Raw genomic sequence first — 15,021 nt, forward strand, 5'->3', positions numbered from 1 at the left:
CATAGAGACAGGAAGAAAAGTCATAAAATGACCCAATAAGGTTACCTCGTGCTCCAATACTGCTGGTGGGAGCATAGTCTGGCACAACCATTGTGGAAAACAGTATGGAGATTCCTCAAAAAACAAAAAGTAGACTTACCATATGATCTAGCAAACCCACTTCTGGGTATATATATCCAGAGGGAACTCTAATGCAAAAAGATACATGCACCCCAATGTTCATAGCCACACTGTATACAATAGCTAAGACAAGGAAGCAACCTAAATGTCCATCAACAGATGACTATATAAAGAAGTTGTGGTATATTGATACAATGGAATACTACTATGCCATAAAAAGAATAAAATAATGCCATTTGCAGCAACACGCATGGACCTAGAGATCATCATTCTAAGTGAAGTAAGCCAGAAAGAAAAAGAAAAATACCGCATATCACTCATGTGTGGAATTTTTAAAAAAGGACACTATGAACTCATCTGCAAAACAGAAACAGACTCTCAGACTTAGTAAACAATTCTATGGTTACCAGGAAAAGGGGATGGGAGGGGATAAATCTGGGAGTTTGACGTTTACAAATGTTAGCCACTATATATAAAAATAGATTTAAAAAATATTTCTTTGGTATAGCACAGGGAACTATGCTGAATATCTTATAATGACCTTTAATGGAAAAAATATGAAAATGAATATATATATATATACGTGTATATGCAAGACTGGGACATTGTGCTGTATACCAGAGATTGACACGTTGTAATTGACTGTATCAATAATAAATAAATAAAATTGTAAAATTAAATAAATTAATTAATTTAACTCATGTATTACCTATGTATAGACCACAAGCCAGCAAACTGCAGCCTGCAGGCCAGATCTGGGCAGCTGCCTGTTTCTGTAAATGAAGTTTTGTTAGGAAATAACAGCCATGCTCGTTCATGACACACCATCCATGGCTGATTTCACACTACAACCACAGAGCTGAGTACTTGTGACAGAGTCAGTGAATCATTTACTAAGGCCTAAAGTATCTCCTATCCGGCCAACTTTAAAAAACTTTGCCAACTCCTCATCTAAACAAAAAAGATAATATAAAGGAAATGAATCTTGTTTCAGATTTCCAAACTCTAGTAAAAATCTGGGGGAAAAATCCTGAAGCTCCTGGCTGGGTGGTCTCTTCTCAGTCCAAGGTACCACCATGGGTCTACACTTCTCCTGGCTCTTGACATGAGAGAAGGAAGGCCCTGAGAAATGCAGGTCACATCAGCAGAGCTAATTAATATTCAGCGCATACCCAGGAGAAAGAGAAGAAAAAAAATCAGGACAAAAAAGTTGGGCTGGGTCACCCATTTTGATAAAAGTCCATCATAGAAATTCAAAATGAATTCTGTATGACCCACTGTTAGCCAAATGGATGATAAAAAGCACCAGCTGTGAGAGCCAGAACAGGTGTCTGAAACATCATGCTCTTCTTCAATGAGGAAAGACAAGTCACAAATAAGAAAGCATGTCATTAACTTAAAAAGTGTGACTGCCACAAATGAGTTTTTAAAAATTTATTTTTTAAACTTCAGTGAACTTTATGGTTGGGGATTATCCTGAAATCTATAAAAGTACTGGCAGCATTCCAGCTCCGCTCAGCACACTGTGGTGCGGGGATAACAATCAGTACTGTTGCTACTTTTGCAACAAAACACTTGAATTGCCCATAATGTGGGGGCAGGGATCACCTGTTTTGCCTTCTAAAATAAAACACACAAAAAGCAGCACATGTTAGAAATTTACTAAATGAATATCAGGTGGAAAAAATAAAATAATCTCAAAATATATGTGCTTCAATTCATACCCGTAAAAGCTTGGATACCGATTACCACAGGATCCAGCCATAAACCATTCAATTGCAAGATTAGAAATGAATGTGACAGAGCCCTCTTTAAAATGATGGAGCCCAAAGAAATAATAATTTTCAAAATGTATACTAAAATCCTTCTATTCCACATTGAACTGTATGACGACAAACACGGGGGATGCAATCTGACCCACCGTACAATCAACCCTGTGGTGAAGCAAGGTTACTAATACAACCATTTAAAAACCATGCACGTGCACAGCCAGCAAAGAAAGAAACCAAGTTCGAACTTCTTGATACACATCCACTTATTATATTCTTTAGGAAGTAATCTATTTTTTAACTAAAAATAAAATTGGATGAAAAAGATGCCCCTTGGAGAAAACTAAGAACAGTAAGCAGATTTCTTCCTGTTTATATTTACTGACTGTTCCCTTCAATAATTTTATCCTACAGGAATTATCCAACCAAGAAAATGAAACATATTCCATTGGGTGAATTCTTGGAGGGAGAAGAGCAATGCTGTGCAGCAAACCAAGCTCTGGCCCTTTCGGTTGCTCTGCCTTTGGAATTCTGTGTAAAACAGAGGTCCTTACAGAAAGTGGTGCTTTCATTCATTCATGCCACATTATCTACAAAGTACGCCAGACATTCATACTCAACAGAGCAAAAGGGACTGTGAAAGGATTTCAGTCTAAAATGGGACTGGAGGACAGGGAAGGGAGAATCTCAGTCACACGCCCCTAGAAAAACAGAACTAAGAACTGAGAGGCTGATTTGCCTTAATTACAGAAGATAGAAACCTCTCTCCTGACCAATGAACGTCCGTCGAGAATCCCTCCCCATCCTTGAGCCAATGAACCTACTGCCTGGGCTCTGGCTGGACCTCCTCCTCTTTTCACTCCCTGAGCATAAAAAGGGCCACTTCAAACCCTCAATGGACTTCCTGAATTACAATTCCTCTGCTATTCCTGAATAAATGCAATTTCTGGTCATTTGAGCTTGCCTCAGCTTACCTCCTTTGTTTAGGTCTACACTACAGATAAATAAGTTATGTGCCAACATTTGCATGGAATCCTTTCCCAGGGAAAGCACGGAGCCGTGACGTGGTCATGGACACACCACCAAGTGGGCATGATGCAGTCACCTCCAAGAATTGGCAGTTTTCTGACCCACAGCTTTTCCTACTGTCTCTGTTTCCATTCCACTCCATCCAGAAAGATGTGGGGAGGGAGGGCTGGGGAAAGAATGTGCTTATTACACCAGTAAAACCAAGAGTAGCAAATAGATCAAGAAAGAATGGCAGTAAGCCCGGAAGGACACATCCCACAGAGTCGGTGCCCCAGCCAGGTAATTCCCGAGCTAATCCACTTTCCATCCCATCCTCCACCTTCTTTCCCTCCAAGTGTTCATAAGATTATTAAATACAGGTAACTCCTGACCGTTCAAAACAATTCACTTAATAGATTCTCCAGGTCTTCCTTTCCTCAGTCACCCTGGCTTTCCTTCCAGCCCTCCTCCTCATGAAACCAAGGCGTATTTACTGAATGGCTGTGCTGGGTTCTATGATAGAAATAGGAAAGATCTGCACAGTCATCACTAGTATTCACTGGGCACTTATTACATGCCAGGTGTTGGGCTAAATGCTTTATCAATCCATCCCATTTAATCTTCAAGATAACCCCCAGAGGTAGGTACTGTTATTATACATGAAAAATTTTAACCTGTGTGACCTTGAATAAATGTCCTAACCTCCTAAAAGATGGGATTGGAATCCACAGTTTAGGACAAGAGTGCTCCAAAACGCTCTGGGGAGACTCGGATGCCTGTGTTCATCACAGACCCGTGTTTCCATGGTAAACACAGGGACACAGCACACCTCCACATAACATTTAATTTGCATGGGGACATATAGGGCGTGCTGCCTATTATGATACATGTGTTAGGTCCTCTGAGAGAGAAAATGCAGAACTGATGGTCAAGGAAGGAAGGTGTCTGAGAGGAATGACATCTAACTCTGAACAGCACTCTAGGAGAGAGTAGAGCTTAGCTGGGAAATCACAGTTCAGGAGCAGCAGCAGCAGTGTGCACAGAGCTCCAGGGTGGGACAGAGCATGGACAGCTAGGGGAACTGAGGTCTTCAGCAGGGGTGAAGGATGGGGTTTGGAGGAACAGAAAGAAAAGTGGGTCATGAGCTCAAAAAGAATGAAAGTGTTGAAGGCAGGAGGCAGATGATGGAAGTTCAAGGAATTTGGACTTCCGTAGGACAGAAAAAAACACTAAAAGGCTTTATGTAGGAAAATGATACATCGAATGTGCAGGATTTGTCAACTGCTGACACTTGGCACTCACTAAGTCTTTTTTGGAGCAGAGGTCCTGTAAAATGCTTGGCAGCATCCCTGGCCTCCGCCCATTAGATGCCAGCTGTACCCTCCCCCCATTGTGGCAACCAAAATTGTCTTCAGGCATTGCCAGATATACCCTGGATGGCAACACGGCCCTGAACTGAGGACCACAGGGCTAGAGTAAGGAGACTGGACTGGAGACTGGTAATCGACAGACCCAAGATGATAACTGGAAAGGCTGATGTGATAAGCCAAGCAACTGATGGCTGATCGGACAGGAGATTTTCCTGATTCCTCTCATATAACGTGGCCTCACAATCTGGCCCCCAAGAATCACCTAGAGGACAGTCCAAGCCCACCCTGTGCAGAATCCTCTCCACCTCTGAAGCTCATCTCCCCAAGCGGTGCCATCGTCTCCCCTCCCCCATGCGGACCCTGACGGCCTCATCAGCACAGCCTTCCTCTTGCTCCATCACATGGTCCAGTGCCTGCTTCCCAGCACCACCCCCACAATCCTGGGGGACACCAATCTCAGCCAACACCCTGAGCTCCTCAGTTCTAATCACTCTGTAGACTGGACTTTGGAATCAGGAGCCCAGCTCCACCTCTCAGATCTTAAACACAATATCCTCTGGCCACAGCCACCCATGAATCCATTCTCTCTCCATGCTCACTCCACCCACTCTTCACTGTCCTTAAGAACTTTAATCCCAATTTACTACTCGCCACTTTATCCTAATTTACTAGATTTATATGCTTGTCTTTTTAGCTTATAACCCATGGCCTATACTGGTAGTCCCTGTTCCTTTGCCCTCGATCAACTGCTACCATGATGTCCCAAAGGATCACAAATTCCAGAAGTCCAGAAGAAAGTGATCATCTTGCGTGAAACCTGCTCTTGCTTCCGTATTCTGATGCTTACTAGAGTATCACCATCCATCCAGACATGTGAATCTGAAACCAAGGAAATCATCGACTCCTTTGCTTCTCCACATCTAATCAGATGTCAAGTGCTGGCAATTCTAAATCCTAAATATTCTTCAAATCTCTCTGCCCATCTCCACTGCCTCCATTTCAGTGTAAGCACTTTTACTGACCACCCAGACACTCATTTTGAATTTCTTCAATCCACTCACCATTCTGCCACCAGAATAATTTTTTTAAATAAATGCCAATCTATTTATGGCTTAACTACTCAAAATTATTTAAAGCACATAGTATGACATCAATGTCCTTGTTTACATGTCTGGCCTCCTTTCCATTTGTCAGTCTCCCAATTTACAATCTAGAAATTCTTATAAACTATGGTCACCTGCATCTCCATGCCTGGTATACATACTTCTCTTTTTATAGCCGATTCCTGCAAAGAACTCCTAGGTGTCTCTCAAGGTCTTGCCCAAGTGTTATCCCCTGAGCTACCAAGAAGACTCAGTTACCCTTTCCCTTCCCGTTTGTCCCCCTACTGTGCATATCTCCACTGGGACCCATAACATGGTTATGACCTGGGTGGAGTGACAGTTTACATACACTGAACACTTATCATATACCCCATACTGTGCAAAGTGTTTTACTTGTATTCATGCTCTTCTTACTCAGAAACCACTATATTACTCCTCATTCTACAGAAGAAACAAACTTTGAGAAATTAAGCCATTTACCTAAGTTTGCACAATAAGTGGAAAATCCAGGGCTCAAATCCAGAACAGTCTGACTACAGAGCCGACTTCAACTACTAAATTCCAATAATTTGTTTATATGTCTTATGTAAGTCAGTGTCAATCAGTAAGATATTTAGAATACAGAGAGAAAAAAAGAAAGGAAAATTATATGTTTTTTCTCCTAAAAGGAAAGAAAAGAAAGAAAGGGAACAGAAGGGAAGGGAAGGCAACCAAAAACTTTGTTGTGCTGGATGTGGGCTCCCTGTGTCAGAAAGGGATAAACCAAATGAAAATTAAATTAAATATAGGATACTTTTGAGTGATTGTTTATTCAGATAACAGGATCCATTTGAACTTGACCCCATGAACATCCTAGTTTGAGTGGTCTGGGCACTGTGATGTTGAGAAGGAAATGAAATCAGAACACAGTCCTGCTTCTGCAGGGCAATATTTACAGTATCCATATCTTCTTCAACTTTTGCTATAAATGTATCAATAAAACATTAACCCTAAAAATATACCCTAAGGATAAAAGTGAACCTACTGGGAGCCGGAACAGTCCAGGCTTGGACTAGATGGAGGGGACTGTAGAGGCACTAACAACAGGCGAGGTGGCAGGAGATAGGATGTGAAGTTGATGGAACAACAGCGGCAAATCAGAAAGCTTACTATTTAAGTTTCAAAGCAAATTACTAAAGGGAAACCAGAAAAACAATATTAACTATGCTGGGAGGAATGGGGAGGGGCAGGGAAGGTGGTACCTAAATCCTCACCATGACAGCCAGAAGGTGGCAGTAATGTTGATGACTGCATTATAAACTTAAAATACCAGAAGTCAAAACCAACTTAACAAGAGCCAGGACAGCACATGTGGGGGACACTGACAGTGGGGGGCGGGGCGAGGAGCAGGGCTGCTGCATGACTTCCAGCCTCCCTGCCCTTCACCCAGGTCAGTGGGGTACTTTAGATCTTTTAAGTCTCTCAAATTAAAAAAAAAAAACCTATATAAGTAAAACTGAGAAAGGATTACAGCTTCAATCTTCTTTTGTTACCCGGCTTATAATGGATTTATGCAGTGATTACCTAGGTAAAGGAATGGATAGAAAATATGGCTACTAAATGAATTTCAGAAAATGAAATCTATTTTGCTACTGAACTCTAAGTTGACATTAGAGGTAAGTCTGCAGAAAAAAGAAGTATTTCAGCTAAAATGATTTTAAAAGCTGATCTGAAAATTAAGTATAATTTTAACACCACAAATAAAACAACTTCTGAGAGTTAATACTGTACATAATGTTTCAAAAGTAAAAATAGAGCCCTGCACACACACATGCTCTTAGAGCTGAAAGACACATCATAGCTTTTATTGCTTCTCAGGAAAATAATTGTGTAGGTTTGACTAAATAGCATCTGAGTATTCTTCCTGCTCTGAAAAAGAAATGAATACAAATACAAATGATCATTTCCGTTGGTCAATCAAATCTCCACTCTCACTGTCGAGGACAGTGAGTAGAATGCATTCCATTCATTTCCTGCTCTTGTTATTGATTAATGACATCTTTCAACAGGTTCGAGATCATGTTTCTTTTAATTCTTTTTGGCCTGAATTTTTATGTCTTCCTCCTCTTTAATTTTAGCCTCACTTATCCAAACACTCATCCAAACCTACGCTCATTTACATACACACCAAGGAGCTCCTGCCCATGTGGGCAGCATGCGGACCACTACATATACAGCAAAATCGGCGCATCTGCCAAACCCAAAATAGCCCAGCATCCAGAAATACTCTACTAAAAAGACATTTAAGGTAGGTTCTATAGGATTAAGTGGATATAACCATATAGTCCTGCCAAAATGCTTGGGCCAAATAAACTTGCTCTTTTAAATTTTTTAAATATATTTTTATTGAAGTATAGTCAGTTTACAATATGTCAATTTCTGTTATACAGCATAATGCTTCAGTCATATATGAACATGCATATATTCGTTTTCATATTCTTTTTCCCCTTAAGTTACTACAAGTAAACTTGCTTTATTTTTTGTGATGTAAAGAGTTGAAGTGAAATCTGACATAGTTAATGATTGAAGAAATCCTAGAAGAGCTCACTAATGGATAATCAACAATTATATAAGATAATTTAGTGGTTTGCTGAAAACAGCTGCTGATGAATATGACCCAGAAAAAGGGATCTCAAAATGAATAAAGGCATTCTAAGAAAAAGTATCTTAAGGGACCACACACTAATTCTTGCAAAATGACCTCCATCCACACCTAACAGGCAATGAGCCGGGGTCCGAGGTCCACAGTAGGCTGAGGACTGTTAATACCTCGTCCACAGGTTGCAAGCCAATGGCCTGAAACTTCAAATTACGTGATGTGTCATAATAGTGAATGTTTTGCTATTTCTAAAGATTTAGAAATCACAGTAAATATTTCAGGAGAGATTTTTCCCTACACTTGAGAGAGATGAATAGACCAGGTTCCAAAAGGAAAAAAATCTTTCCCCAGACCACAAAAAATACCATGATCCACAACCCAGCAGTATGACCTACCAGGCTGCAAGCACAAGCACTATTCATATGTTTTCCCCGGCTATCTTCAGAACTGCTCTAGCTTAGAATTTTGTTTGAAACATAAAACAAAAACAAACCAACAAAGCAAAAGGCAAGTGTGAGGATAATGGGCAATGCTACTCGGCCATTAGAGGAACACAATCTTTCTCATCTCTGAAAGCAGGGCTACAAAAAGGGCTATCAGCCCTTTTGATGGCTGAAATAATTTTAAGTGTCATGGCCCTAATTTTGATCAGCTAATAAAGTGAACATTCCACTCAGCAAAAAGCAAAAGCTAATGTGTGTCAGGTAATATGCTAGGTATTAGTTTTCTCAATAAACAGAATTTTATTCAAGAAAATATAGAGCACCATATACTTCTGTCCTTATAATATTTTCCTCCTAAAACTGACTTGTCTTCTCTACCTCAGTAAATGGCACTACAATCCACCCAGCCACATAAAATCAGAACCAAGGAGCCATCTTTGATTTCCTTTTTCCGTTGCCCCCATTCGAGACCCACCAGAAGAACCAGCAGCTCTGCCTCCAGAATCCATCCCACACCCACTGACCCTCTGTCACCTCCACCACCACCACATCTCGCTCCACTCCTGCCATCAGTCCCTCTGGTGTTCCGGCTTCTGCTTCTGCTCCTACACAATGCTGCCCAGAGACCAGACCACAAGATCCATGTGCAGTATGGAACAAATATGTTCTTACCCTGCACAAAACATTCCAAAAGCTCCCACTTGAAAAAAAAATCCATTTTCCTTCCATAGCTTTCAAGACCCCCAAGTGTTCTGGCTCCTGAGGCCTTTCTTTCTGTCCTCATCTCCCAAAACAGCAGCTACACAGGCCTGCAGGCTGTGCTCTGCTTAGGTCAGGCCTGCCTGCGCTCCCTGGGCCCTGTGCACCTGCCCGGGGCTTCCTGGAATGACCTTCCCTCTAACCTGAACTCATGGCTCCTCACATTACATGTGAGACTTGCTTCACTCCACATTCACTGCCCCCCCCATTCACTGATCACAGTACTTGAATTTATTTCCTTCATAGTGCTTATTAGAATCTGATGGAAATTCATTACGTATGTTTCATTTGTTTTTGTTTTTGTTTTTGATCTGTCTCACCCCACTGGGAAGAGGATATAAATTTCAGAAGAACGGAAATCATATTTCTCTTGCTCATTAATATGATATATGCTCATAATATCTCTGGAGCCTGCAACACTGCCTGGCATGTTGAATGAATTCAGTAAACATCTGTGAGTGAATTAACATTATCACTCAAAGCTCTTTGCCTTTCAGTATTCTTGAGATTTTAACCAAGTCAAAATGTGAGAGAAAATGTGAAATCCTTTCATCTTTTCTATAGCATTTCTAAAGCACAATCTTAGGCCCTAAAAATGTATACAATTCCATGGACCTAAATCAAAAGGGTTGACTGAAGTTGGCTAAACCGCATGAGTAAGGTCTCCAGATCAAAACTCTAGTGCTTTTATTAGGAGTGTAGACAGAGATGAAGCGGGGAGGGGAGGGGGAGGTTTGTTCTCAGGGAAGGGAGCAAAGCTGGGGCGGGGAGAGAGCCGGTTGTGAGCTTCTTCCCACAGGATGTTCTGTCTCAAAGGGCCACTGTCTTCGAGAGAACTGTTGGTTAGAAGTCCTCCCAGCAGCAATTTTCTGGAAACCAGCAGAGGGGCTAATTACCAGAAACTTCTCTCCCTACAGAAAAGAGCCGTCCTCCCCACAGCCCCACTAACACCTCAGTTCACATAACTCCCTGTGCTGTTACCTCTGCTTGGCTTTGGAAAAAATTCTTGACGATGCGAACCGTAAATACACACTTCTGTGCTGAAACGCTATTTAAGTGTGTGGAATAACATCTGTTACTAGAGTACCTTTAATTTCATATTTGTTTTGGATTAGGTTGGACTAGGTTTGGATTTGCTAGAGAGGAAGAACAGAGCCAACAAATACAGTAAGGAGAAAATGCAGTCACAAAGTTGGGGAAAGAAACTCCCCGTTCTGAGGAAATCTCTTCACACCAGCATAAGGGACTGTATGTATTTTGCTTTTCACTCTCTATGCCACACCCAGCCGCCTTCCAAAATGACAAGTGGGAGGGGTCACTAGTCTAACACAAGAATGGAGTGAGGTGGAGGGCAAGAAACAGACTGTTTATTGATTCAGCGATTTTTAAAATGGAGGAATAGGATTATTCTATTCTTTGCAGCTTATTCCAAGTCCACATTTACTGACTGATAAGACTATTTCTGTTCTTTTTTTAAGGGGGGGGCAGGAATTAGGTTTATTTATTTATTTTTAAAGGAGGTACTGGGGATCGAACCCAGGACCTCATGCATGCTAAGCATGTGCTCCACCACTTGAACTATACTCTCCCCCAAGACTGTTTGAGCTCTAAGGGAGGAAAATGCAGTCAACTTGGGAACAGTTTTAATCAAAAAGCAGTTGTTATGGGGAGGGCATAGTTCAAATGGTAGAGCACATGCTTAGCATGCACAGGGTCCTGGGTTCAATCCCCAGTACCTCCTCCAAAAGTAAATAAATAAATAAACCAAATTATCTAAACCCCCGCCCCCAAAAAGCAACTGTTAGACACGCCTAGTGTTTGCCTTTGTACCATATTTATTTTACTTCCTAGATGCAAACTGATACATCTCCTAGAATACAGCTCCATAAAGCTTTCAGCCCACCACATTCCACGGGTTCTCTCTCTCTAATAACACACACCTCTCAAAAAGGAAAAGGGAGAAAAAAATTCATTGTTAATTCTTCTCATAGAAGAAAAAGATCTACCGAGCAGTGATTAGCTGCCACGTCATAAATGAACAGACAGGCCACTCGATCAGTCTTAAGAAGAAAGCTTCACAAGCCACAGCACGTCCCGAGGACCCTTCTTTCACACGGGAAGTATCAAAAAGATCTCACAATATCTTATGTGACTTACGTCCCTAATACCGAAAGGAGACGACAGTTACGACGGGTAAAGCAGAGGAATTAGAAAAGCAGGCACACACAGACATTTTATTATTTCCTGTCACTTCCTGATCCCAGCCAGGGCTCATTCCCATTGTCTTCCAAAGCGCACATCATCGCCCGTCTCGTTCAACAGCGGGTCCACGGAGAGGAGCCGCGGGTCAGAAGCCCTGAGTAACCGGAACTAACCCGCGCGGGTGAGAGCCACCGCTCCGCCGCCCAGACACCGGGCGCCAGCGAGTGAGCCACGCAGGCCTCCAGTTTCCTCGCGAGAACGCCCTAGGTGAGAATTCTTACCCACGTGGGTTTAGAGGCACACTCATCACAACCCCCAAGGTCACACACATACCACACACCTGAGAAAGGTTAGCAATACTCTGGCCTGAGAATGATAATCCAGCTGTTCATTATGAATTATGAAATGGCTTTGGGACTGTTGTTTGGCAGTATTAACGCTCCTGGTGAATGGGAGCCGGGGGAGAAAGCAGACAGCGCTGCTTCATGTCACCAGTCAGTACACAGACGAGCTATGAACACACTGAGATCGCATTCCGGGCCCTGGGAAACCCACCGTCTACGGGGAACACAGCTCTTGCCCTGTGGAGCTGCTTCTGAGGGCACGTCTATGACCAGCAAAGTCAGAAATACTGGCTCAGAACCACTTCAAAGACATCGGGCTAGCAAAGTGTCAAGAGTGGCCATCTGTTAAGAAAAGGACGTTTGGCAAATATACTGACGAATACCCTAGTGAAAAAGGAAACAAACAAGCTGAGTGGCAGAGAGGAGGAGGGCCTGCGTCACATACGGGTTTTTAAATTTTAGGCTGATTGGGGCCGACACACAGCACAGCTGCTATTCTGACTGCAGTCTGCCTCCGAGCCAGTGAGTTCTGTGGAGTCTCCTACTTACATCAAATGGAGCTGAGCTGGACTGGGCACTCTGCCCCCACGGTTCCCCGAAGCAGCCACTGAAAGGAAGGAGGAGACCCACGGCAATGATCCGCGAGCAAAGCTGCTCTGCTTCTTCTGGAGGCCCGTTCTCCTGCTGGCTGAACAGCTTCTCCAACAGAGTTCGCCCTGCGGGTGAGACACGGTCATTAGGCGGGAGCACTGGCAGGTCCCCTGGCTCAGAACTCCCCCGAGGAGAGGCCAGCAAACACAGCCTGTGGAACACTGTTGCCAAGGCTACGGACTTGCGCAGAGAGAGCTCTGCAGTCAGGCCTGGGACACCACACTGGACAGGGGAGCTCTGGTTCACACCCACATCCTCCAAAACAACTCCTACTCCCGAAAAGGATGGGCCCCGTTATGAGTCCTACCTCTTCTTGTACCTGCAGAAGCACCCGACCTTCTGGATTTCTTTGGAAACCCCCCTTCTGCTCTGTGTTATCCCTGCCCCTGGCTCTCTGAGGAAGAAGTCAGTAGCCACCATTTGGGCTAAGAAATGTCAGTGGCTAACATTCAGTCTGGGATGTGGCAATGGGGAGGGGGAGGAATAAGGAAACAGGGAGGTAGGCACCAGCCTCTGAGTAGGGGAGAGGGCTGGCCAGAAGGAAAATTCACCCAGAAGAGGAAAATGGTAGAAACGCAAAATTTTCTTCTATGCACCTCAGAAACATAACTCTAGGGTAGGTCTACACAGCAGGCTTTTATTATTTCCCTAAAAGAGATAAGAAAAGAGAGGCACAAGAAGAGGAGGACACTGGCTGAGGACCGGGGCCCACCTGTCCCACGGTTCTCGGTCCCGGTCCTGGCTGTCCCTCAGATCACCTGAGAGCAGAATGAAGGGGACGGGGACTCAGGCATCAGTACCTGACTGGGCACCAACTGATTCCAACCTCAGCCAGAGCTGAGAGCTGCAAGTCTAGTCCCTCATTCATTTCTGAAGCTACTCATTCTGACTTATCATCCTTTGGGAAGTTAGTCAGCAGGTGTCTGCACTAACCATAGGAGAACTACAATGTCTCCCCTGTCCCGTCCAGGGCCGCCCGCGGGTCACTCAGCCCCGGCCCTGCTCCTGCCCACCCTCCCACCAACAGAGTCAGTCCTCAGACTTAAAGTCACTCATCCAGAAAAGCTTCCAGTGACCCCTTCCACACTCTTATGGCATCCTTCAAAGCTTCTTTGTGTAATTATTTTAGTTAATTATTTGTGCAATTATTAATTTAATGTCTGCCTCCCTTACTAAAACAACCTCTCTGACAGCCAGCACACATCCTGCAAATTCGGCCACTTGCACATAAGAAATATGAAAACATATTTTTAGGATTTCTAAATGAATACAATGTTACGATTCTCTGATGAAGATTCATTCGCACCATGGTCGGAAGTGGAAATGACCTGCAAACTTTCTCTGTACAGGGTCAAATCGTAAATATTTTAGGTTTTACAGGCCATGTAAGGTCTCTGTTGCACATTCTTCTTTGGCTTTATTTTGCTTTGTTTTCTTTTTAACAACTTAAAAAATCTGAAAAGCCCTCTTAGCTGGGGGCTGCACAGAGCCAGGCCCAGGTCTGTGCATCAGTCACAACGTTGAAATTTCAAACATGTTAAGTGCTCAGTCCTACGCAGTCTAGGAGCCATGCAATTTTCATGCCTCCTCCTATTTTTGTTTGTAAAACGAAACTAAACTCCAAATCTACCTGGGACATGTAAAACGTCAGAGCAGGGCAAAGGAGCTGTTCTCTCCACTCCTGCAGGTCACTAGAGAACACTTGTTGGTCTCCCAGGACTTTTCTAAGGAGAAATAAAAGATTTTTTTCCCTACAGAACTTAAGTTTGCTTGCAAACCTGACTGGACCCAAACACCTAGGAAATCACATCCCTCAATCCTCAAGTGATTAATTATAATGACAGTGCACCCACGTCATACATCTTACAGCAGGCCAGAAAACAGCCAGAGAACTAGTGAGTTCTTTTCTGAAACTCAACATTGTATATGACAGAAAATAGGGGAGACAGGATCTTGCCTGGGGTGTGTGTGTGTGTGTGTGTGTGTGTGTGTGTGTTCGTATTTGGGAGCAAAAAAATGTATATTTGTATATCGAGTCAAAAATTAACAAAAGTGGCTAGGGAACAGAGTGGAAGAGGGGGCGTGCAACCCCCAGAGCTTCAGTTCCCTGAGGAGCAAACACCCATACATCGGGAGCTCCTCAGCCACAGCTCCCCTGGGCCGGGCCACCTGTGCTGGGGGCGGTCCAGTGCCCTGCACCCCGACCCAGACTCCCAGAATGCCCGCAGCCCCGCCACAACTCCTCTGGTTTTAACAGCCTGATGTGTCTCCAGACAATGCCAAACGTCTCCTGTGTGGCAAAATGGCCCTGGATTGAGAACTCCTGCCTTAGCCTCTCTGAAGGGAAGTCCACCTCCTCGCATTAACAACAGCCCAGCTGCCCTGGGGCCTTCCTCTTACAGACCTCTCAGTGGAGATGTTTTATGTCAAACCCCACCTATCTCAGCGACCAGAAGTCAGTGGTGATCTCTGATCCCCACCCGCACTTTCAAATAGTTTGACTCCTTCAAACTGATCAGCTCCCTTGAAACTCTTGCCACTGGCGAGACCCCCTGCTATCCACAGCCTTCTTGTCCTCCCCTCCCCTTCACTAACCCTTCACCCCCTGACTCAC

At 43.6% G+C, this 15,021-nt stretch overlaps 1 pseudogene; it reads right to left on the reverse strand.

Moving 5' to 3' along the window:
- LOC140699887 (formin-2-like) overlaps nt 1–15,021 on the reverse strand; it is a 130,841-nt pseudogene that overhangs the window by 100,601 nt on the left and 15,219 nt on the right.

Source organism: Vicugna pacos, chromosome 11, assembly GCF_048564905.1.
Source record: "Vicugna pacos chromosome 11, VicPac4, whole genome shotgun sequence".
Classification (NCBI taxonomy): Eukaryota; Metazoa; Chordata; class Mammalia; order Artiodactyla; family Camelidae; genus Vicugna; species Vicugna pacos.